This window comes from Micromys minutus, assembly GCF_963924665.1.
Source record: "Micromys minutus genome assembly, chromosome: 5".
Classification (NCBI taxonomy): domain Eukaryota; kingdom Metazoa; phylum Chordata; class Mammalia; order Rodentia; family Muridae; genus Micromys; species Micromys minutus.
Genome location: NC_137974.1, coordinates 56967709 through 56992279, shown reverse-complemented (window position 1 = coordinate 56992279; position 24571 = coordinate 56967709). Strand labels below are relative to the sequence as shown.

General features: G+C 48.9%; 1 long non-coding RNA gene across 1 annotated transcript in view; it reads left to right on the top strand.

Moving 5' to 3' along the window:
* The first annotated feature begins 672 nt into the window (after window positions 1-672).
* Window positions 673-24571, top strand: part of LOC308420657 — a 73074-nt gene continuing 49175 nt past the window's right edge. Inside the window, exon 1 of the long non-coding RNA XR_013975035.1 lies at window positions 673-824. This is a non-coding gene — a long non-coding RNA (uncharacterized lncRNA). The remainder of the gene's footprint in view (window positions 825-24571) is intronic.

Below are 24571 nucleotides of genomic sequence, written 5' to 3'. Positions count from 1 at the left end.
TAAATAAATAAATAAATAAATAAATTGGAAGCTTGTCCCTTGTCTCTCTCACTCCCAGAACTTGGTATCCATGTTACCCATAAGCCTCTCTGCTCTAGAAATTCTTTAAGAGAGATTGCCTCTCCTTATCCATCCTGATCTGGGGACTGGAGTAGGGGTGGATATACCTGTCCAGATGCAGTTGCTGGGTTTGAATCCTACCCCTTGTTAGCCCTCAGACTCTGGTCATGTAACCTAAACCTCATCGTGCCTCAGTTTCCCCTGCGTGATAACGGGAGGAGGTGAAATAACGGATAACAGGTGTGGTTCTGTGGTAAGAGTTAAAAACTAAGGTCTACTGTTTACTTCCTGGGCAGCGTTCGCTCGCCAGGAATTGCAGATGCCCAGAAGGCATCCCTCTGTTTTATGGACCCCTAAACCTGCCGGAGCCGCAACACTCCCTCCCCTTCCCGGCAACACACACACATGAGGTCTGTAGACCCCCGTGGTGGAGTAGGGTTCAGAGCTGGATGACCCTTCTCCTGGCTGCTTTTCTGGGTGCAGAGCCCAGCACCCAGCGCCTTTGTCTCACCCGCCCCCTCGTCCCCACTTCCTGCCCAGCTTCCAGCTCGCAATCAGCAGTGCAGCGCGGACTTTGTAAACACCGCGCGCCGGCGGGGGTGGACACTCGCTCTGTTTGGGTGCCCAGGAAACGGAGTGCACGCCCCTGGCCGGTCTGTGGCTGGTGGTTGTGATCACCCGTACTGCCCAAAACCAGATGGATGTCCCTCAGCGGGAGAGAACGAGAGGCCATCGTCCAAGCTCAGGAGTTCATCTGCCAAGAGGTAGGCTTGGGGGCTAGAGAAACCGTAATACACGTGATGTCCGCAATGCCAGCTTTGCCTAGGATCTTACTAAGATGTCTAGGCTGGAGATATACAAGTGGACAAAGCAGGTGGGTGGGTTCAGTGGATCACCGCGCCTGTCTCACCTAAGTTTTGGCCCCAAAAGCTTAGCTTACTTTCCCACTGTGTATGATATATTGACCAGAGCTAAGGGTCAGAGAAGCCCCCAAAGGTCCCCGAGCCTCCAAACCATGTGTAGGTCCTTCACAGCCTCCCTCCAGGCTCACGTGCAAGCCCAAAGGGTTTAGCTGCAGATATCAGGCTTGGGGGTTGGAAGGCAAAGCAGGTTGGCTTAGGGAGGTGGTGGCCTTTGAGTCAGCCAGAGCCAAGGAGGGACGCTAAAGAATAGAACTTTCCTGAAGGTCTTGAGTGGGTATCTGATGCGCACCAGGTCTCAGCCTCCTTCATCTTTTAAATGTAGACCAGAGAAGTTACTGAAGAAGTGGGCTGATGTTGCAAGGAAGCAGCATTCGCTTGCACTAGCTGAGCACCTACTGTGTGCTCAGTATTGTTTCAGAGTATGCTGCTGACTTAGTCACAGCTGAGATACCATGGAGATGAAGGCTAGGCTCTGTTGGAGAAGGCTTCCAGAGGATGGTTGTTGACTTTAGAGTATTAGATAGTCTTTGGGGTACTATTTCTCCTAGAGGCAAGCTTGATGTTAGTGAGCAAGAGATATGCTGGCCACTGTTCCACGCCTCAGCATAAGGAAGTAGGAATAGACAGGAGCAATTCTGGGAAAGACAAGCTGCCAAGGTGGATCCCCTGAACTCCCAATTGGATGTGGCTGGGTGAGCCAACCTGTGCATGATACATCACTCCATACGGTACCGGACACCCACTCCCCATCCTGGACCCTGGGGCTGTTTTCTCCAACAAGCCTGTCTTGTCCCTGTCACCACTGTGTCCCCAGTGTAGAAGAGGTTCTTCTGCTGTTTTCTGGCACCCCTAGCTCAGCAGGCTACCAACTCATTGGGCACTTTTTCCTGGGGCCGCACTCTGTCAATGTTGGGGACATTGTGGAGGGAGATCAGAGCTTCTAGCCACAGAGACTGGAAATGGGAAATGTCTCTGATCATTCCAGTCCTTGAGCACATGGTCATGCCTCCCACGGTTGTGTTTGTGTTGCTCAAGGACTTGGGTTCCTAGCAGAGTTACATAGCACCTTTGAGTGTTTGTGTAAGTGGTGTAGACGTAGCATTTAAATTACTATCTTTAATAGTTGTGTTAACTCATCTAGTCGGAGCTCCCACTTGATAGATGAGGAGACTTGAGCATAGGAGGTAAAGTCTCCTTGTAGAGGGAACGAGAAATGAATGTCAGGGAGCTGGAGAGGTGGCTTAACAGTTAAGGCCACTTACTACGGAGGAGGAGGAGGACCCCGGTTCGATTCTCCGCATCTACCAGCTCACAACCACCTATTTCCAGGGCTTCTCCTGCCCTCTTCTGGTCTCTGCAGGCATCAGGAATGAACATGGCGCATACACATAAACAGAATAAATAAATCTCTGTAAACAGCGAAAAGACGCCACAGATGGACGTGAGTCCAATTCACTTGACTTCGGAAAGCCGATCCTTTTCTTCCCTTGAGGCAAGGTCTTGCTGTAGCCCAGGCTGGCCTCTAACCCAATCCTGACTCAGCCTTCTAGCCCATGCTAAGATGACAGGTACCATCATTGCATCCAGGACGGAGTCCCTGCTCCTAACTGCCAGGCCACCCCGCCTCTGTAGCCTCTAGAACATGCAGTCTGGCTGGGTGCTGTTGGAAGTCAGTGTGTGGTCTCGAGTGACACAGCAGGTGTGACTGGACTAAGGTCACTCTTCTGTAGAAGAACTTGAATCTTAGTATTGTTTACAGAGAGTCCCCAGAGGACTGCTCAGTGGTCTGGGGACAGCACAGCAAGAGGTAATATTGTATGCACGGGGATGTGATCATATATATGCCTTTAGTCCCAGCACTTGGGAAGGGCAAGTAGATTTCTGTGGGTTGACTGCCAGCCGGGGTCTATTTAACAAGTTCCAAGCCAGCCAGTGCTCCGTAGACCGCGTCTGAAACACAGTATTTATATTATGTGTGTGCCTTAATGTCTGTGTGCCTGGTATACACAGAAGGCAGAAGAAGGTGCTGGATCCCTTTAAACTGGAGCTAGGGTGCTGTGAGCTGTCTTGTGAGTACTGGGAACCAAACCTGGGTTTTCTAGAAGAGCCGCCAGTGCTCTCTGCCTCTGAGCTCTCTCTCCAGCCCTCACAGTTTTGGGGACCGAGTTTCTCACTGAACCTAGATCTTGCTGCTGGGTTAGACTGGCTAGCCAGGAAGGCCCTGGTCTCCCTGGTCTCCATCCTCATCCTACCTCGCTGTGCTTGGATCACTGACATTTGCAGCTTCTACCTGATTGCAGGGGAACTGAACAGGCATACCGACTCCTGTCCCCACGCCACGTCCTCGGTTCCATTTGTCCTTTGAGACATGTCTCGTAATCTAAGTTGGCCTGAAACTGTGTTGGTTGGCTGACTTTGAACTTGTGGTCTCTCTGGCCCGTGTCCTTCTGAAGAATGCCAGGGTTAGAGTCATGTGCGACCTGCCACACCTTCTTTGTCTTGAGCACATTCAGACTTAGACTTCATCCTAGATCTCAAGAACACTCAAACTTGGAATCTCATTAAAAAGAGAATATAGATGTGGGAGAAGCTTAAGGAACTATGTACACCCCCAACCCCCACTTCATGAAAAGGAGCCTCCTTGTCTCTACCCCACACAGGTTGGAACAATGCCTGTGACAGATGCAAGCCCCTTTACAGGGCAGCCTCCCTGAAATCTAGCTGTTTTCTCAGCCTCCTCTCTGAAACTCTCGGTTTCTCTGAGGAACTGTCTGCATTGGAGAGGCCAAGGCCGGTCTCTATGCCTGCTATGATCAAAAACCAATTTATAATCCAGCACTCAGGAGGTATAGAGACAGGCCAGTGTCTATGAGTTGAGTTTGAGGACAGCCTGGTCTACATAAGAGAGACACTGCACTACAAAAGACCAACTCTCTGGAGAGATGGCTCAGAGGTTAAGGGCATTAGCTGAGATTCTAGAGGACCTGGGTTTAGTTCCCAGCTCCCATGTGTCTGCTCACAATGTCCAGGGGAGCTGAAGCTCCCCTTTGGTCTTCACCATACATCATGCACAGGGTGTATAGACATACATGCAGGCAAAACATCCATAAGCAAAAAAAAAAAAAAAAAAGTCAAAATATTTTTTTAAAACAACAGTTAAGCATTGATCCTAGAAGAGATGGGTGTTGACGTTGAGGGACGGAGGTTGGAAGCTTATGAATAATGCAAACAGAGGTTCTCTGCCCCCTCCAACCCGTTCCTCCCCCCTCCCCAGTGGAACCCTGGGCACGCCCCCTGTCCTCCACCCTCACTCGTAGGTGAAGAACAGGCTGTACCCTTGAGAAACCACAAGAGGAAGTTTAGGGCGGTTTGTGGGTGGGGAAAGTTCCGGGACCTCTGCCAAGTTTCCCTTTCCCTGCTGAGCAGTAGGGTGTGTTTGTCTTGCCCACAAAGACTTTTAAAGTTTAAATCCTCAGTTTCAAAGAGCTGTCAATTCCTGTCCTGGTCCTAGTGCAGTTAGTGTGGAGTCTGTGTAAGTCGCTGGTCTCAGCCCCCCACTTTCTCCGTGAAGCACCCCTTCAACCTTTCAGCTCTGGGAAATGTGGCTTCCACAGCCACTTAGGGGCCTCGTAGTGTTCCCAGGGGCTCCTAAGCGTTTCTCTCATTTGATGCACATCTTATTCTCCATGTGCATGCCTCTGTCCCAGCTTGTCAGCGTGGAACCAGAGTCCAGAGAGGGTTAGGAACCTGCCAAAGTCACACAGCTAGTAAGTGGCAGAGTTCAGAGTTGAAGGTAGGTCTATCTCAATTCAGACAGTGTACTTTTTTACTTTCAGTAGTGGAAGTTGAGTTCTAAAGATCTTCTTGTTTTCAAATAACGATTCGGGGACTAGCGGTTTCTCTCGGTGGTTAAGATCACTGACTGCTTTTCCAGAGGACTTAGTTCAATTCCCAGCATCCACATCGCTTCTGCACATGCAGGACAAACACCCATCTATGTAAAATTAAATCTATTGAAAATAATGCTGCAACTGTGGAGGAGCACGCCTTTAATGCCAGTAAAAGCTGGTCATCTCTGTGAGTCCACATAGTTAGACAGCCAGGGCTATGTATGTCTCAGAAGCAACACCAGAAAAGTGTAGGCTGTTCCTATGACCCCCCCCCTTTTTTTATAAAGGTCTACAAGTTTTGATCAGGTTCCTGTTCTCTTGCCCCTTAAAGAATTAGGCAGCAGGAAGCAGCTGGTAGCATCGGGGAAATCTAAACACTGCAAGCAGACAGCAGCAGACAGAGCCAGCGTTTAAAGAAGGGCGTGTGTTGGGAAGGAGGAAACACACACACACACAGCAGACACACGGAGAAAAGACCCTGCAAGGCAGAGTGCAGTCTTGGGAGATGAAAAAATGGAGGGCTGGAGGCCTTTCAGGTGTCTGGAAAAAAGTTCTTCCTGAATTTAGGGTTGGTCAATTTGAAGAAAGGTAGGATGCTTGATTCGCCTGCAACTGTTGAGTAACAAGTCCGGCCTTGAAGTAGTTGAGCCAGTCCATCAGCAGGGGGTCTGGGGAGTGGGAGACGGAACACAAACCCTTTGTTTTAAGCTGCTTGGCTTTTGTCTCAAGCCCGGAGGGTGAGGAAGAGGCCATTCATCTTGGGAATTTGGAATTTACAGCCAGTATTACCTAGCCACATCCCCTCTCCCTATCTGCCCCACTACAGGGAGGAAGTCTGTGTAACTCTTTGTCATTCTGACCTTCCTGGGTACCAGACACACGAGGTGCACAGACTTAGAGACAAACACCAGTAGGCGTACAAATTTCAAACAGAAATGTAACAGTGATGCTGTGAGATGTGTGGAGAAGGGGAGGGCTTGGGGTAAGATGGCTGGGAGTCTTTGCAAGTAAATACTTTGGAAAAGAACACCCAGGGGAGTGGTTATCACTGTTCTTCTGGTGGACCGGGGCGTGGTCCCAGCATCCACTTTGCCTGGTACTCCAGCTACAAAGGATATGGTGCCTACATACACCCTACAGACACATAAGTGATATTTTTAAATTTAAAAACAAAGGAGAGCTAAGTAGAAAAATAAATAAATACAGGGATATTTGAGATGTTGAATGCTTGTGGTCCCAGCACTCAGGAAGCGGAGGCAGGAGGCTCATTGGAAGTTGGAAGGGGCCTGGGCTGTGGTGTAAAGCCTTGTCTCAGATCAACCAATCAGTCAAGGAAGGCAGTATCAAAAAGTGAAGTTAGACTCCAGACACTGAAGGAGATTCGAGAATGTTTAAATGTTTGAGGTGGTTCTAGGACGGGTTAGAACACAACAAAAATGTTTATTTTTAATTGTGCATCAGTGTGTGTGTCTGTACACATAAATGCTAGGGCCTGAAGGTCATGAGCCACACAACGTGGGAACTGAACTTCGGTCATCTGCTAAAGCAGGACAAGCTTTTGACTGGTTCCCTAGCTCTCCAGCCCCGTAACTTTTTTATTGAGTGGTTGGATTTTTTGTTTCCTGCGTTTTGATCGTTTTGGATTGTCATCATTATCATCATCATCATTATTGCTTAAGCCTGCCATATAGCCACCACCCACCCCACCCCACCCCCTTACTATTGTAAATAGTCCCCGGTGTCCTTGAATTTGGAACAATCCTCGTCTTTCTGGGAGCTGGATTCCAGACATGGAAACTGCCACGCCCACTTGGCAAAAATGTAAGGACTTTCTAACAAATAACTGTGTGATCCCAACCTAATGACGTGAGTCCCCGACTACAGGAGTCTAGAGCGCATGCACCTAGGGCCTCTGCCAGAGTGTCAACGTGAAGACTCCACCCCTTTCCGCCTAGAAACTTGGTTACTCACCGAGGCCCCCTTGCGTCATCGTCATCGCTAGGCCTGCTGCTGGCCCTGGCCCATGGTATTCACACTTTGTCCACCAGATGGAGCTGTAGCCCAGAGTGTCGCTTCAGGGGCCCCGGATTGGGTGAAGAACCACACCTGGCCCTTCAGGCGCCAGCTGGTTTCCTGGGACCTCTGTCCGCACCCCATTCCCAGCTGTTTACACAGAGAGCTGTTCTGACCGGACCCGGCAGAATCTCCATAAAATGTGCTCTGGCCCAAGTGTGCAGTCCTTCGGGAGAATGTGCTCCTTTCCCCAGGCAGGGGCCCTCCCACACCTCTTCCGATTCCTGACCTTCCCATGTCCTTGCCACAGAGGGACTCAAGTGTCCGCCAGTGCCAGCCTGTCAGGGAGGCTACTCCAAATGAACCTTCCTAGCCTTTAAAAGGGTATAACACTTACACTGTTGCCTGTAAGGGACCCCGGAAGCCACACCTTTCTGAGAGTATTAGCTCTCTGCAGCTTGACCAGTTCTCCCATGTTGGGTAAAATTCCTGAGCAGCCTCTCCTGAGATTAGAAAGTGGAGGCTGAGCCGTGGCTCTTTGAAGGTGGTGCAGGAGGAAGGTGCTGGTTCTTCCAGTATCCAGGCCAGATCTTATTGCTGCTGGTCAGACCCATTAAGGGCTATTACATGCTTGGCTTGGTGGCACAGGCCTTTAGTGTCAGCACAGGGGAGGCAGAGGCAGGTGGATCTCTGAGTTTGAGGCCAGCCTCTCTCCATAACAAGCTCAGACCTGCTAGGGCTACTGGGCAAGAGCTTGTTTCAGAGACAAGACAGAGTACTAAGACAGCCATACAGTCATTGGGATACGACACAGCAGATACAGCCCAGAATGAGCAAGATGGCCACAGTGCTGAGGACAGCCCCGGAACAGAGGAACAGAGGCTGGCTAGTATTTGCAAGCACTTAATAATCCATCCTTAACTAACCCCCACCCGCTCATGAGACACAGGGGACAGGAAACACGTCTTACAGGCCAAGAAGCCAGAAGCCGCTGCACAGAGAAGTTAAGCTTCTTTCTAAGTAAGGTTTGCACGGCTCAGCCACTTGAGGTCTACTTTCATTCTGTGGTGCTATGGCCAGGGAGCAGGCCCTGTGGATAAGCTGCCTGGCTTTGTTCTAGCTAGGCTCCTTTCTGGCTTCTGTTTCCTGATCTATGTGCCCTCCCTTACGGTGGCTAACACTAGCTAAATGTTTACTATATGCTTAGTGGCATCTTAATGGCCTCACAGCCCAGTGGAGTGGGTTCATGCGTGGGTGGGTGTGTGCGTGGGTGGGCATGATGAGGCTCAAACCCTCATGTTGGCAAGGACTCTGTCACCCAGATACATCCCCTGTAAGGTGTCATTCTGCCTCTACAGATGAGGAAATAAGAATAAGGCCGGGGAAAGAGCCTAACCTTTCTGATGAGTGACAGCTACTGTCTTTGTGACAGCAAAAATAACTTTCCAGTCTGTAGTCTTTGGGGTGGGCAAGAAGTTAGCCTCAGACCAGTGATGGTTTCTTTCCTCATCATCTTGTCTATGACTCCATTACACACACTCAACCTCACTATGTAGTTTTGACTGACCTGAAACTCCCTTTTTAGACGAGGCTGGTCTTGAACTCACAGTGCTAGAATTAGAAGAAGTATGTGTGCTAATGTACCTCAGCATGGATTTGTTTTGTTTGCTTGTTTGTTTTGAGACACGGTTTCACATAGCCCAGGCTAGCCTCAATGCTTGCTCTATAGCCAAGGATGACCTTGAATTTCCGATCCTCCTCCCTCTACGTCCCAAGTGCTGAGATTACAGACATTCACCACCACACCTGGTTTATACGGTGCTGCAGATTGATCCCAGGGTTTGGTGTGTGTACTTGTAGGGAGCTGTAACGGTCGGTCTGCTACTCAGCCCTAGCTCCTGCCTCACAGCCCTTTTTCTTCTAGAGTAAAAATAGATCTGAAAGTTCTGGCCTGTGGGGAGAAGGTTGGACAGAGTCCTTGAAGTTGGGGCAATCCCAGAAACTCCCAATTCTGGCCCCAGCGTTTTCTGCTCCAGCCCACCCTCCCTCCGGATCTCTGTTCCCTTCTCTCCAGGCTGCTCCTCCCTGCCCCTCCTCTGGGCTCCCTGAGTTCTGGGAAAGGAAGTCAGGGCCGGGGCCTCAGACTGATGCAGGCCTTGAGCATCAGCATAAATTCCAGCTGGAGGAGGGGGCCCTGTTTGGGGAGGAGAGGGCACCTGTAGGTCCCATCCGCCTGTCCCCTGAAGGTTTCTGTCTGCTGTTACAGAACCTATCCTAAGCTCCAGTTTTTGGGGCTTGCTGTGATGGGAGTTCACTTTGAATGAGACCCTGGGGAGGGTAGGACGTTTAGCAAGTAGATTGCACCAGGATAGCTTGGGGACATTGGGAAGGGAAGGAAAGGCTGTTTCCACGAAGTAGCTGGCTCAGAAGGCTGCCTCCTCTCTCCTCTCTGCGCTCCCCTCCTCCTAAGACATGTTCCCTACAGACCCACGAACCACAGTGGAGTCACGGGCCTTCAGCTATACGAGATGACCAAGTGAGAGAAGAGATGTAGGACGTTCTCCGAGCTCTCCCTTCTCTCCAGTCAGCTGGTACCTGCTGGACCCAGGGCCAGCGGCTGTCTCTTCTTTGATTGACTTAGCTTCTCTAGGAAGACCAGCTGAATCTGCCTCTCAGATCTCTGGATCTCTGGAGAGATAGTCTTTTGGAGGTTGGCTCAGACTTGGTATAACCTCTGAACTCGACCTTGGTTGGTGCCTCTGGGTGGTCCTCAGAAAGTTTCCTCAGACATAACTGCTGAGAGGCCTTTTGGGTGTTCCTAATGAGCATATATTGTGTGGATCTTCTTTCTTTAAAAGAATACATATGTATATGTGTATATATGTATAAATATATATCTATGTGTATATATGTATAAATGTATATCTATGTGTATATATGTATAAATATATATCTATGTGTATATATGTATAAATATATATCTATTTGTATATATGTATAAATATATATCTACATGTATAAATATATATCTATGTGTGTATATATACATATAGTGTGTATGTGTGTTGGTGAGGTATATGGTGGAGCCTGTGCTTGGAGGTCAGAGGACAACTTGCACAAGATGTTATTCTCCTTCCATCTGTATGTTTATTGACTCAATTATTACTTATTCTTCGCACTAATACTGTAAGGAGCTGGAAGATGTCGCTCAGTTGGTAGAGACCTGGCATAAGGTATCTCTGGGTTCAGTCTTCAGGAACACACACAATGGATGTGGCCCATGACTGTAGTCAGGAGAACAAGAAGTTCAAGGTCACCCTTGAACCTTAAGCCAGCCTGGGATACATAGGACTCTGTCTCAGAAAAGAAAAACAGAATACAAGGCTGGAAGACTGCTTGGTCAGTGCAGTGTTTGGCTCACAAGCATGAAGCTGTGAAGTTGAGCCTCTCGCAACACGTGTAAAAATGCCTTATGTGCTATCGAGTGCCAGGGAGGCAGAGCCAGAATCCTAGGCCTTCCCTGGTTGGCCAGTTAGCGAAGGCTGTGATCTCCAGGCTGTTGAAAGATCCTGAATCAGACGAGCAGTTGGCCTTCCTGAGGATGACACCCAGGATTGTCCTGTGTCCTCCACATGTGTACATGTACATATACATGCATGTGTAATAAGTGAGTGCTGAAGTGTCTTATTTCACACGTGAAGAATGAAAGTGCAGAGGCCAAACAGCTTAGCCCAGTATTGATCAGTATCGAAAGCCTGGTGCCAAGGCCATTGGTGGCTCACACCTTTTATCCCAATACGGGGAAGACAGAGCCAGATGGACCTCTATGAGTTGCTTAGTTGGCATGTGTGTGTCCCATTGGGGGTGTGAGAGAGATGACATCAGGACTGGGGATTTTGAATTGGTTGTGAGTGACATGCACATGTGTCTTGGAAGTAGGTGGTGTAGGGCATGTGTTGTCCCCTACTCATAGCTTACCAGGGCATCCTGGATCCTGGATCCCTTAGGTCTCTGAACCAGAGCCCCAGCAACATCCACTAAGCCAAACCAGATGGAACAAAGATGCCTTGGCCTTGCCCCAGCAGGCAGGTCAGGTATCATAGAGGACCCAGGAAGCAGGCGTGTGTGATGGTGGATGTGAGCTTTGCTAGGTGGAGCTGGGGCTCTGACCTGTCTGTGGAGCCCTGGATGAATCAGCCAGACCACAGCCACCCAACTGAAACAAAGGTGCAGACATTTTCTTCCGACCCTCCTCTAACGTTCATTTCCTTTTTCCTTGGGCTTTCCCATCACAGCTTTACTGGGGTGTGGCACTGGGGTGTGGCACTGGGGCGGTAGCTGGGGGTACAACTCAAGCTCGTGGTTAAGCTTGGCCCTGGCGCTGAAATGGTGACTTGGCCTCTGAGGAAGGTTTGAGGCTTCTCATAGTTCATCTGGAGACAGGCAGCAGCCCTGCCTAGGGAGAGTGACCCATGTCCCATCCAGAGGACAGGACTGCATACATCTAGGGCTCAGCTACCTCATACAGTCAGTCATCCAGCGTCATGGGAAATACGCAGAGGCTTTGAAAACATTCATTTGTCTGTTCAAAAAAGGGCAGTAACGCTATGACATATTCAGTACTGGGTTCAAAGTCAGGGAAAAAACAAACATCAAAGCTATTATCGGGCTGCGGAGATGACTTGTGATTGACTAAAAGCATTCTCTGTTCTTCTATAGGCCGATAATTTTCATCACCCAAGTCAGGTGGCTCACAACAGCCTATATGCCCCCAGGAGATCTGATGCCCTCTTCTGGCCTCTGTGGGCACTGCACTCACATGCATAAATCCACACACACACATTACATAACAAATCTTAATCTTTCATTGTTGTCCTCTCTTCCCCCCCCCCAACACTATTAAAGCTAAGTGTAATGTTTTGCTCCTGTAAACTAGTTCGTGGGAGTTAGAGGCAGGAGGATCATGAGTTCCAGGCCATCTTTCCATCTTTGACTATATAATGAAATTGAGCCCAGCCACTATCTGTCTGTCTGTCTGTCTGTCTGTCTATCTGTCAGTTCCTTTCCAGATACCATTATTAAAATAACCTTGATCTTCTCATATAACCCAGGTTAGATCTAAAACCCTGTAGCACAGCTGGTTTTCTCTGGTATACCCAACCAAGTCTTCATTTGAATCTTCTGTTGAACTCAGGAGCAGGAACTACAGTATATCAACAGTGCATAGGAGCCTTTGACCAACCATTGGCTCCTCCTCTTGCATTAGTCACTGTTAAGTGTTAGCATTTAGAAGTTCACTATGCACATTCTTGTGGGCTAGCAGGGCCGCAAGAAGGGTTCATGTGGCAGCCCTGTGGGAATTTGGAGGAAGGGTTGGTTACTTTTGCACAACATTAGGCAGGTTGATCAGGAACTTCTCACCTGAAAGTGAGCAAATCAAAGAAGAGAGGTTTTGGTTTTGTATTCTGTGCTGTGAGCCCCCTCCCTCCATGCACTCACTGTCTACCAACTGCTGAGCCATAACCCTCAGACCCGAGAAGGGGTTTTGGTGAGAAATGATTCAAGAACAGCTTTTGGTTTTGATGTTCTGAGACAGTGTCTCTGCAGCCCCCATTAGCCTTCAACTCACTAAATAGCACAGGACTTGTGTCAAACACATGGCTTCAAATGCTGGGATTGTGGGCATGTACCGCCAAGTCTGATGTTGTAGAAGAGCAGGGTTTGTTGTTGTTTTTGTTGTGGTTTTGAGACAGGATTTCTCTGTGTAGCCCCAGCTGTCCTGGAACTCACTTGTAGACCAGGCTGGCCTAGAACTGAGAGATTTGCCTGCCTCTGCTTCCGGACTGCTGAGATCAAAGGCAAGTGTCAGTGCCGCCCAACTCAAAGAACAGTTTTTGAAAAGCAGTTAAAAGTAGAAAGAAAGATGGGTATTATTTGGAATTCCCGTAATCCCTGTGAATTTAGCTCTCAAGAGCAGGAAGTCAGAAAATCAGGAGTTCAAGGACACCCTCAGCCACCAGAGTCCTTGTCTCAAAAGAACAGAAATGTAAGTGGGTTACAGAGCAAGTCTCAAAAAGCAACAACAGTTGGGGGAAAAACAAAATTCAACAGTTAGGAGTAGTGATTCATGCCTTTAATCCCAGAACTCAGGAGGCAGAGGCAGGCAAATCTCTGTGAGTTCCAGGCCAGCCAGAGCTACACTTGTCTCAAAAACAAACAAATAAATGAACAGATAAGTAAATAAAATCTAATAAGAGCAGTTCTGATGGTGCTGGTTTGCTCTGTTTTGTTTTTTGTTTGTTTGTTTTGCTTTGTCTTGTTTTTTCCAACCTAAAACCATATTACAGAAACACTCGCCTTTCTCTCTTACTTTGATGGAAATGATCTGAGCTCACTTCTTACTCTCTTTGTGAAATGTTACCGATGATTTCCTTAAGAAAATTGTTGTTGGGGAGGTGCCTGGGGGGAACTCAGAGGGAGCCCGACTTAGAGAGAATGAGGAGGAAGGAGAGAAAATGGCGTACCTAGAGCCAAGCTGCAGCCCAGGAGGGCCTACGGTGCTTACAGGTGCTTACACCATCCAGCTAACACAAGGATGCACACAGACCACCCAGGCGTGTGGACAACAAAGCTCTCGAACCTATGGACAGCCTACTGATGTCAGCTTTACCAGGGCTCAGAGCACTGCCACCTAAGGGCACACTGCAGATTCTTCCGGACAGCCTCCCACTGGTTATACCGCACTGACTGACCCCCAGGCACACAACCAGCCTGTCCAAGGATAGGGCATTAGTGCTTAGGACAACACTGCTACCGTCACCCCAGCGCAGGCCCCTTATGCAGGCAGCTCAGTCTGAATATGGAAGCCAGCCTGCCTACCCAGCCCATGGCCAGCAGTCAACAGCCACTGCACCTACAAGACCACAGGATGGTAACAAGCCTGCTGAGACTAGTCAAGCTCAATCTAGCACAGGGGGCTTATAACCAACTCAGTCTAGGATACGGACAGAGTAACTGCAGTTGTCCCCAGGTACCTGGGAGCTACACACTGCAGCCAGTCACCGCACCCCAGCTGCAAATCCTACCAGCTGCTGCTCCTCACAGACGGCTAGTCACGATCCAAGCAGAGCAGCTATGGGCAGCCGAGTTCATTCCAACAGGACCACCCCAGTAGCATACGTGTTTATGGGCAGGAGTCTGGGGGATTTTCCGGACCAGGAGGGAACCAGAGCTTGAGTGGCCCTGATAACTGGGGCAGGGGAAGAGGGGGATTTAATCATGGAGGCATGAGCAGGGTGGGTAGGGAGAAGGAATGGGGTAAGAGCAAACTTTTTCTCCTTTTACCTAATTTTGTTTCATCTGTAGGGGTTTTCAATGGAAAGAAGGGACTGAAAGACCTAAGAAATTTATCCCACATTTCCATGGACAGTTTCTTGAGGTCAAGCTGTCTCTTAAAACATGGAAATGTTATTTAAGTGATAGTTTGCTTTTTTCCCTGCCAGTAACCGTTGTTGGGGCTGGGGTAAACAAACAATGGCTTTGGAACCAGAGCTTCTAGTCCTCTTCATGGTGTTCAGAGGTGAGAGCCTCTCTGGGTAATAGATTTGGGATGGGACACACACAACCCTTCTAATAACCCTAGGTTTTAACCAATGTCCTGAACGGTTGTCTTGAAATCCCATTGGAGATTTTAAAAGTCTAAATTGGCCTGGCTGTTGTGATTGGTGGCACAAGCTGGCTTAGAAAACTGTTTAGATCAGTACCGTGACCCCGCTCCCCCTCCCTCCCTCCCTCTCCCTCCCTCCCTCCCTCCCTCTCCCCTTTCGCTGTCTATGCTTTGATGAAGGTGAAGTATGATGCCGGTGGTTAACACAATCAGATTTAGTTAATGTGTGTGTTCTGTTTCTATATAAACTAGGTTTAAAAAAAATTTATGCAGAATGTTGTAGTGAGTATAAATTTGATTAACTTAAGGAAAATCTAGCAATTCTTTTTTTGCAGAACAAACCAAAACAGATTAAGTTGACCTATTTATTTAATGGTAAGTTTCTGTACTACTGAGAGGTAATGCTTTGTTTATATATCTGTAATAAAGTTTTCATTGAAATCTTAAAAAAAAAAGAAAATCATTGTTAGTTTTATAGTCATTATTATTTCTATGATAACAACGATATTCCCCTCTTTTGGTGCTGGGGATTGACCCAAGATCCCTCACATTAGCTATTGACAGGCATCCTCCTGCCTCGTTTTTGTTTATTTTGCTTGGTTTCAAGATGGTTTTGTGGGTGTGTTTGAGTGTGCATATATTCCAGACAAGAGTGACAGAGACAGAGAGAGACAGAGGGAGGAAGAGATCAATTCATTGATTCATTGAAAGGTTGGTCTTGAACACCTCCTGTTGTTTGAGCACTGAGATCTCAGGTATGTGACATGAAGCATGGCTAGCCCATAGTGTAGTCCCAACTGGCCTGGAATTTGTAATCCTTCTTCCCCTGTTACCCCAGTGGCAGGATTGTAAGTGTGCACAATCCCTGGAATCATTTGAAAAGTTTATTACTAATTTCTTAAAAACAACACACATAACTCACTGCATGTTAACAAAACCTTAGTTTTTAAATACAGTGGTTATCTTGTTTCCCCCACACAAAAGGTTAACGGGAAGCGTGGCCTTAGTTTACGTTCCGTAGCTCTCTTTAAATGCCTAATTTAATCGAAGAGGTTATCTTGGAGGCTTTAGCTTCTCCTGTGCGAGGGGTGCGTCAAGTAAACGCATACAAAGAAAAGCCAGCCTCAGAAACAGATGTCATCAGAAAGTGGGGAATCTGTGGCTTGAGCTAGAGGACGGTGCTCCCTATCTGGATACCCAGGTGGAAAGAATGTTTGAAACAATAGTAAGACGAAGAAGGGGGCAGCGGTGGTGCTCAGAAGAAGCCATTGAGGCTTTGGAAGGAAGTCTTGTGGTCTGTCGGGTGGTTTAAGACAATTCCCTAGGCTGTAGTGGAATGGTGGAGGAGGCTCTAAAATTATGACAAGACTTGAAATTAGGGTATAGATGACTTTTCTCACTGCTGTGGCAGAATTCGGACATGGGCAGCTTCAGGGGAGAAGGCTTCTCTGGCTTTATATAGATGAGGGGGCTGTCTTGGTGAGGAAGAGATGGCAGTCTGAGGGTGAGGTTCAGCTGCTCACGTTGCCTCTGTGCCCAGGAAGCAGAGAGAGGTGCATGCTGACCCTTAGTTGCCTTTCTTCTTTCTCTCTTTTCATTCAGTCTAAGGTCATTCCTGCTGTGAGAAGGGGCCCCCGCTCACATTCAAACAGGCTAGGCCCTCCTCAGCTAAATCTCTGGAAATGCCTTTGCCTGTGTTTCCTGGGCCATTCTAAATCCTGTCAATCAAGAGTCAAGCCCTGCCATCCTACAGGATGGCAGAAATGGAGATGAGGAGGGGCATTTGACAAGAGGTTCTGAAGGCCTCAGAAACAGCAGAACTGGGTAACTGGTAGAAATTAGAGTTATCCACACTTCCCCCTGAGAGGCACCCTGCATATTTCTGCGATGAAGTATGTGGTCTGTGTTGTACTAGCTGCTCGAATTCCTTCTCCCCTGCCAGGCTCTGTGCTCCAGCTTAGGACTGAGAAGAATCAAGGACAGCCAGGCAGGACTGGGGATACAGGCCTGTAATCCCAGCTCCTCAAAGGGTGAGTGGAGAGGATTGAAAGTTCAGGGCCAGCCTGGGCAACTTAATGAGACCCTGTCTCAAAGTAAGTTTACACAAATCAAACAGACAGACAAGGTTCACCGTGGTTTTCTGGCAGAATGCTGGTTGCGTTAATAGAGACAGTAAAACCAGAAGGAAAGACTCAGATATACTTAAGTCAAGCCCTATTGTATAGTATGTCTGCAGAAATGGAGATGAGGGGTCATTTGACAAATACATATTTATGGTGTTTCAAGACAAGATTTCACTTGTAGCTCTGTTTGTTCTGGAACTGGCTCTGTACAGTAGTTTGAGACTGGCCTCAATTTAGAGATCCTCCTGCCTCTGCCTCCCAAGTGCTAGGACCAAAGTCATGCAGCATAATGCCCGTCTAAGAAAGTATATATATATATATATATATATTAGGTACTAGCTAAAGATTTGGGGATAACTATCAAAACCTTGTAAGAAGTTTTGGCTTTGTTGAGTCTCAAGAAACACACATTCAGTTAGGGAGGTACTTTTTTTTCCTCCTTTTTGACACAGGGTCAGCACTTTCCAGGTGTGTGCAGGAGTCATGGGTTCGGAGTCATTCTTGGCCTCACAGTGACTTTAAGACCAGTCTGGACTGCATTGGACAAGCACTTTATTGACTGAGCCACATTTCTGCCCTGGAAATATTTTTCAGAACTTGAAATATTAAGCTGGGTATGGGGCTCACACTGTAATCTTGGTTTCTGGGAGGTGGAAGCAGGAAATCAGGAATTTAAGGCCCTCCTCTCCTACATACCGAGTTTGAAGCCAGCCTAGGCTGCTTGAGACCTTGTTTAAAAAGCAAAAAGACAAAAATAGGATAAGACAAATCCTAGAAATGTTTTCGTTTTAAACCATTTTGTCCACACATGTACAGACACACACAAACATGTATGAAAACCAAAGAAGAGCCTCTGTAATGTGCTTATGTGGTGCTTGCCACAGCAGATGTGCTCTTGATGTCTTTAAAATAAAAATCCGTCGTACCGTTTGATTTGTAAAACATACTGGCCAAGCTTAGCTTCAGGGCCTGTGAGGCTCCGCACAAGCTTGATCACCTGAGCTGGATCTTTAAAACTCAGTGGGGAAGGGTTGGAAGCCACTCCCGGAACCTGGCCTCTGATCTCCATCCACACTCAGTGGCAGGCACCCATCCACAGGCATACACACATATGATGACAAGACATTTTCAAAATGAGTTTCATGACTTCAAGAGAAGCTGGGAAAACATCCTGTCCCGTCATCAGAAACAAACCGAGTTTGGGCTGGGGGTGGGGGATCAAGCTGAAACTCCAGGTCTGGGAGCCCCAGAAACAGATGATCCAAAGCAAAGCCAAGGGTCTACTTTGGGAACTCGGAGACACACCTTTCAGGGAGGCTGGAGAGCCAAGCCTAAGAAATGCACAAAGAATAGAAAGAGGGCCCTGGGGAGCTGCTCTGACCTTCTCAGGTGGGCCTGGTGCGGGTGGACTGGTTTCTGGGGTACAGGTCAAGGGCCTGGCTTCTGGGCTTCCGATAAGGAACAGATGGGAGTGCAGTTCGGGGTGGGGACGGCTGGACTTTCCACACTCAAGGTGACAGACAGGGCAAAGCAGATGGAAGGAAGGAAATCTAATTTCAAGTGGTAGGGTGAGCCCGCAGTGAGTCTGAAGTGCTATATTTGTACCTGCTGGGGAACCTTCTCTTCAAAAGAAGGCTGGGGGTGGGGGGCAGCTCAGCCAAGGGCCTGGATCTTATTCCCAGCTGAGGAAGGAAGGGAAGGGGGGGCACAAAGGAAGGGAAGAAAGGGTTGAGAGCCAGACACGGTGGCAAATGCTTTTAATCCCAGCACTTGGAAGACAGAGGCAGGAGGATCTCTGTGAGTTCCCAGCCAAAAGAAAGAGGGAGAGAGAACCAAGTGGGGTGGGGGCTGGGGGGTGGGAATGTAGAGCGCTTACCTAAGCATGCAGGAATCCCTTTGTTTAATTCAATAAACCGCAGGTAATCCTAGGATTTGGGAGGTTCAAAGCCTGCCTCCACCACTTGAGACCAAGTTGAGCTGTGAGACACTGATCCCTTTAGAGTGTCTTTACATATGTTTAGATAAACTATACATACATTAAAACACAAAAACCAAGTAAGGGAAGTATACGTGGTTACAGTGGGATTTTGTTTGGTTGGGCTTATGGTTTTTGTGTGCTGGGGTCTCACTGTTTGGACCTAGCCAGCCTGGAATTTATATGTAGACCCGGCTGACCCAGAATAATGAATAATGCTGGGATTACCAGCGTTCACCACACCAGCTCTGCTTTTTCTTTAAAAACCAAAAAACCATTTCAGCTGCAGCGGTGTGTGGCTTGATCCCCAGTGCCACGTAATCCCAGGATTGGTAGAGACAGAAGGAGCAGGGGTTCAAGGTCCTCCTCGGGTACCCATCAGGTTTGAGGGCAGCCTGGGCTACGTGAGACTCTGTCTTAAAAAAAGAAAAGAAAAGTCCAGTTCTATAATAACAGGAAGAACAGAAAACATTCTAGGAGTGTTTCTATGAGCTTATGGAAAAAGTGTTGCTAGTTTGTGGCGTCTGGTTTAGAGCTGTAGGTGCTCAGAGTAAAGAACGGCCCGGTAAGGCCGAGAGTCTGGTGTGGACTCTGCCTCCACCTCTCACCCGTCTGTCCTCTCTTCAAACCCAGTAACACCAATTAAACTAAATTTTAAGGGTGACCAGCTCCGGGCCGTCGTGACAACTGGGGTGGGTGGAGTTAGAAAAGGGGGTGGTTACCCTCGGAGGGGCACAGAGTAGGTCCAAAGAAAGCCGGCTTCCTCTAGTTCTTTCGAGCAGCCTGGAGCCGCAAGGGTGGAGGAGGGCTGGGGAAGGAGGGCGGTGGGAGCAGGAAGCTGGGCAGCATCCCGCAGAGTCTGCCTCCTCAGCTCAGCAACAGAGGAGGAGGTGGAGTCTCTGCTGAGCCCTGAGATAAGGAACAGGCAGCAGCTGACAAGGGGATCAAAATAAACAGCTGTGCCCCGGGGAGAGCAAGCTTCGCATTCCGTTCTGTGATCCCACCCCAATCCCTACTTCTCCCCCAGCGCACCCCACCCCCACGCGAGCATACTCGGCATCCCTGTCAGCCCGGAGGGCCTCCCCTCAGCCTTGGCTTGGCTCCTTGCGAGCTGTGTTCCCACATCAGCCCCCTCTTTAGGCAGAGGCTCTAGGGGCCTTTCTCCAGCTGTCTGGAAAGACTGAGAACTCCAGACAGGTGGCCGGAGGTGGAAAAAGAGGGGCCTCTTTCAGGGCCAGCCCCCATCTGCCAGGCTGGGCCACCCTCAGACTCTCCCCTGGGTCATCTAGGAAGGCCTGGGAAACAGAGTGGGGCTAAGCTCTGATAGGCTGGGGAGGCTGACGCAGGACCTGGGGTCTAGTGGTGGGGAGAGTATTCATTGGGCTGGAGACATTTGCTCCCTGCCCCCCAAGCATTCAGTATAGAAAGGACAGGCAGTGGCTCCTATGAGGGGCCCCTTTGGCTTATGGGAATTCATTCCTCGGTATAGTGCCTGAAGGTATCCTGGTCCTCGTGATCCAGGAGGCTCTATATCTTCTGAGGCTTCATGCTATTGCCCCCAAACACCCCTGATTTATTTCGACACATGCTTTGCCTGCGGGTTAAAGTCTAAGGGCTGAAAGGAGCCAATACTTGTCCTTTCCCCAGGGCTAGGCCAGCTCCTGAGGTGTCATGAGTAGCAATTAACACCCCCTTTTCACAATACTCTCATAACCAGTCCCAGTTTGCAGGGTTTCAGGAAGGCCCTGGGCTACACACCAGGAAGTGTCTTCATTGTCCAGAAGGTTTGATGACTTCTGTGTTCCTGAGCCTGGATGTGGCTTCTAGCCTGGTTGTCCAAGGGTCAGATCCAGGGGGCTGCGGGGAGGCGTTTGCTTTGAGATACCTCGGGAGTCTTTGCGGCTGGCAGGAAGATGGCCTAGTGACAGCATATACAGAAGGGTCACCTACCTCTTGCTGGCAGGCTCCCAAACCTTTGTTCTCAACTGACTGACTCCTTGAGGCCCCCAAGACCCTCCAAGGTTCTACGTCTTCAACAGATGCATATCCTTACTTAGCAATAGCCACCCTCTCCCCTGGCCAACAGTTTCAATAAATGAATGCCCCAGAGAGCTAGGAACAGTCATTTGTATCTGAGACTCTCCGGGTAGGAGTGATAGATCCTTAAGGCCTCTGTGGAACCCAACTGCACCTTAGGAAGCTGCACTATATTCAGGCCCAGAAAGCCAGCCCTGTTAGTGCCCAACATGTACACAACGCTTGCTACAAGCCAGACACAGACGATCTTCTTCCTTCGTCTTATCCTATTATTCATACTGAATAGACAAGGAAATGAAGGCTTAGATGAGTCACCCGACTTGCTGGGATCTCACAGCAGCACGTGAGCCTCCGGCCTGCCTGTCTCCAGAGCTCTTTCCCACCACCACAGGCAGCCCCAGCCTCCAAGGCCAGAGAGAGCTCCTCTGGGGGCAGCTGCTTCCTTCTGCCCTCTCAGGCAGGAAGGAAAATGAGGCAAGAAACAGCAGCTGACGGTGTGGCAATGTGGCAGCAAGGGTCGTGGCGCTGAGGGTGGCCAACACCGGGGCAGAGGCTCCAGGGTGGGGCAAGAGCGAGATGGGTACAGGGATTGTCTGAGCTGCAGGCAGCTGATAGACTGACTCCTCAGCCCCTCCCCATCCCCCAGCTCAGGCTTGGTGTGGCCTTCACTCCCAGGGCTGTCCTCTTTTCCCTCCCGTGCTGTCACCCCCAGCTCTGCCGCTCTCTTCCTCTTTATGGCCACAGTTTCCTTTCTTCAACTCTCTCTTCCGCTCTCTTCCTGGATCCCGGGGAGGTTGTCTATCTCTTCTCCAGCTGGACCAGGGACATTCCTCTCCATAATTATAGCATCTATTATTAACAAGCACCTACTGTGTGCCAGGTTTTGTCTCTAACTACTTAACGGTATGAACTCTGTATCTTTTCCTTGAGACTGGCTTCACGCTCCCTATGTAGACCACGAGCACCTTGAGCGCCTTTCCAACTCTTCCATTTTCACCTCCCAAGTAGAGATGACTGGTATTTACCACTACATTTATGACTGGCATTACCATTTTGTTTATGCGGTGCTGGGGATTGAACCCAGGGCTTTGCGCATGCTGGGTATGCACTCCACTACCTAAGCCAACAATGTGTTGCTCTTCATTCTCCTTGGGAACCCATGAACAGACCTGTTTTACAAAGGGGAGGCTTGGGTCTGGCCAGCAGTCTTCAGCTCAGCTCTGAAGCTCACCTCTGCTCCCCAGTGTTTTCTCACCTTGCGTCACAGGATCCAGTTCCACCTTGGTCCCTGAGCCTGCCAGAGCCCTTTTTTCAAAGAGAAGAGAAATCATTTGAGAAACGGTCGGTTTGAGAGGTGTATTTTGATTATGTAATAGATTCACATTTAGTCACCATTTGACCTAAACTAGGGACTAGGGCTGTGTTGCCATATTCAGTACCTAGTAGGTTGTTCTCAAACCTTCAGAGAGCAAACCTGATGGTAGTGAAGGGCTGGGAAAGGTGGATTGAGAGGAAAGTTCCTTTTACCTCCTGAGACCAAAGAATGATCAGAAAATGAGATTCCTGGGTTCCTGAACCCAGGCTTCCAGCCTGGGTGTCCGAGGATCAGACATGAGGTGCTGAAGGGAGGTGTTTGCTTTGAGATACATCAGGCATCTTTGGGGCTGGCAGGAAGATGGCTCAAAGAAGTAAGCCTGTCCACCTTTTCTAGGGCCCTGTGGGAGCATATGCAAAAGCCTCACCTTCCTCTTGATCTCCCACTGATAGCCACGTGGGGTATCCCCCACTTCTGTACTCCGCTGACTCCTCGGGGCCCCCGAAGACCCTCCGAAGTCATACATCTTCAACAGATGCTGGGAATAACCTTGCTTATGTAACCTCACCCTTGACCAGCAGTTTCAAAAAATGAATGCCCCAGAGAGCTAGGAACAGCTACTTGTTGATAAGAATCTCAAAGTATTGTGGCTCAGTAGTAGAGCAGATACTTAATATGCAGGACGTCAGGGTTTCAATCTTCAGGAATAAAATAATAAGTAAAAAGGCTAGGCATAGTCGTGTGTGCCTTTACTCTAGTACTTACTTGGCAGGCAGAAGCAAGCAGATCTTTGTGAGTTCAGGCCAGCCTTTCTCCCATAGGTTCCAAGTTTCAGATCAACTAAGCTACACCATGAAACTCTGTCTAAATAAATCTATTGACTGGACTAGCAGTGATTTCCTGCAGCAGACCTTCAGGATAGTCACTTGGCAAAACCAAAGTTTCCTCCCTGTAAGTTGAACAGATGGCCCGACTCCTTGGTAGACCTGGGTGGCCGTTGATCTTCTGTGTTCTGGGATGTGGAAGAAATCACCCTCCTGGGGTCATCTCAAAGCCTCAGAGAGTGGCACAGGGTAGAAGAGAAAGGAGAGGGGAGGGAAGAGGTACTTGAATCTCTTTAGAAAATATTTCTAGGGGGCTGGAGTGATGGCCAAGCCATTAAGAACACAGACTGCATTTCTAGAGGTCCTGAGTTCAATTCCCAGCACCCACATGGTGGCTCACAACCATCTGTAATGGGATCAGATGCCCTCTTCTGGTGTGTCTGAAGACATTACAGTGTATATATAAAATAAGCAAATACTTTTTTTTTTTAAGGTATATATTCTTTGGTGTTGGGGTTGCTTGCCCCAGGGCACACATGGAGGTGAGGGTGGGGTTAGGGAGACATCGTGGAACTGGTTCTCTCCTACATTTCCACAGATTCTAGGGCTTGAGTTCCGGTCACCAGGCTGCATAGCAGGTCTCCCTGTCCCCTGAACCTTCTTACCATTCCTGTCCTTTCTTTTCAGGGCATGACCTAAACTTAGCCCAGATCAGGGCTGAGATGACCAGCTGGTTCTGAGAACACACTGCTCCTGTAGAGGTCCTGAGTTTGAACCCCAGAACCCACATTGAGCTGGAAGTCACAGTTGCCTGTGACGCCAGCTCCATTGGTTCCTGTGGCTCCAAGGACACCATTGCTTACGTGCACATACCCAGGCCGTGACACACATAGTTAAAAATACAACATAAATCTCTTTGGTTTCTGAGATAGGGTTCCTCTGTGTAGCCCTGGCTGGCCTGGAACCCACTCTGTAGACCAGACTGGCCTAGAACTCAAAGATCCATCTTCCTCTGTCTTCCACGTGCTGGGATTAAAGGTGTGGGCTAGCATGCCTGGCTCTAAAACATAAATCTTTTTTTTTTTTTTTTTTAAAAACAAACAAAAAGCAGATCTTGTTATCCCCTCCCCCTGGAGGGGTCTCATGTAGCCCAGGCTAGATTTAAGTCGTGTACCTGAGGGTGACCTTGAACTTTTGTAGGTCATGTCTATTTGCCATGCAAAGCTTCTGGGAAACACAGGGCTTCTAGTTGAAAGGTACAAACTGTGGAAATGAATTCTAGGGGAGAGGTCAGCTGTCTCTGCCACAGGATCAGAATAGAGGAGCCTGGGGCATATGGATGAGAATGGTTTCCAGTGTGGTGGCCACATCCCCACACCTCTGTAAGGCTGCTGGGAGGGCGACAACGTGCAGTCTCATAGGTCCTTGGGTAATGGAGACTCTGCAAGGGTCAGAGGAAGGGGTGGAGACTTCCAAGTCTGTCCTGACAGAAAGAAAGCAGGGCTGAAGCAGAAGGCAGAGAGGCCAGACATGAGGGGGGAAAGCCTTTGCAGAAGAAAGCTCTGTGTGGCCAGATGGCGACCAGCCATAGGAACACACTCATTTATTGAGTAGCTAACATGGGTGGGGAGGGAAGACATGGCTCTTTACCTTGCGGAATTTATGAGCTCTCAGCTTTTCCTGGTCTCCCTGCTCCCCATGAGGGGACGGACTAGACTATACCAGCTATAAGAGAGCTCTGAGAT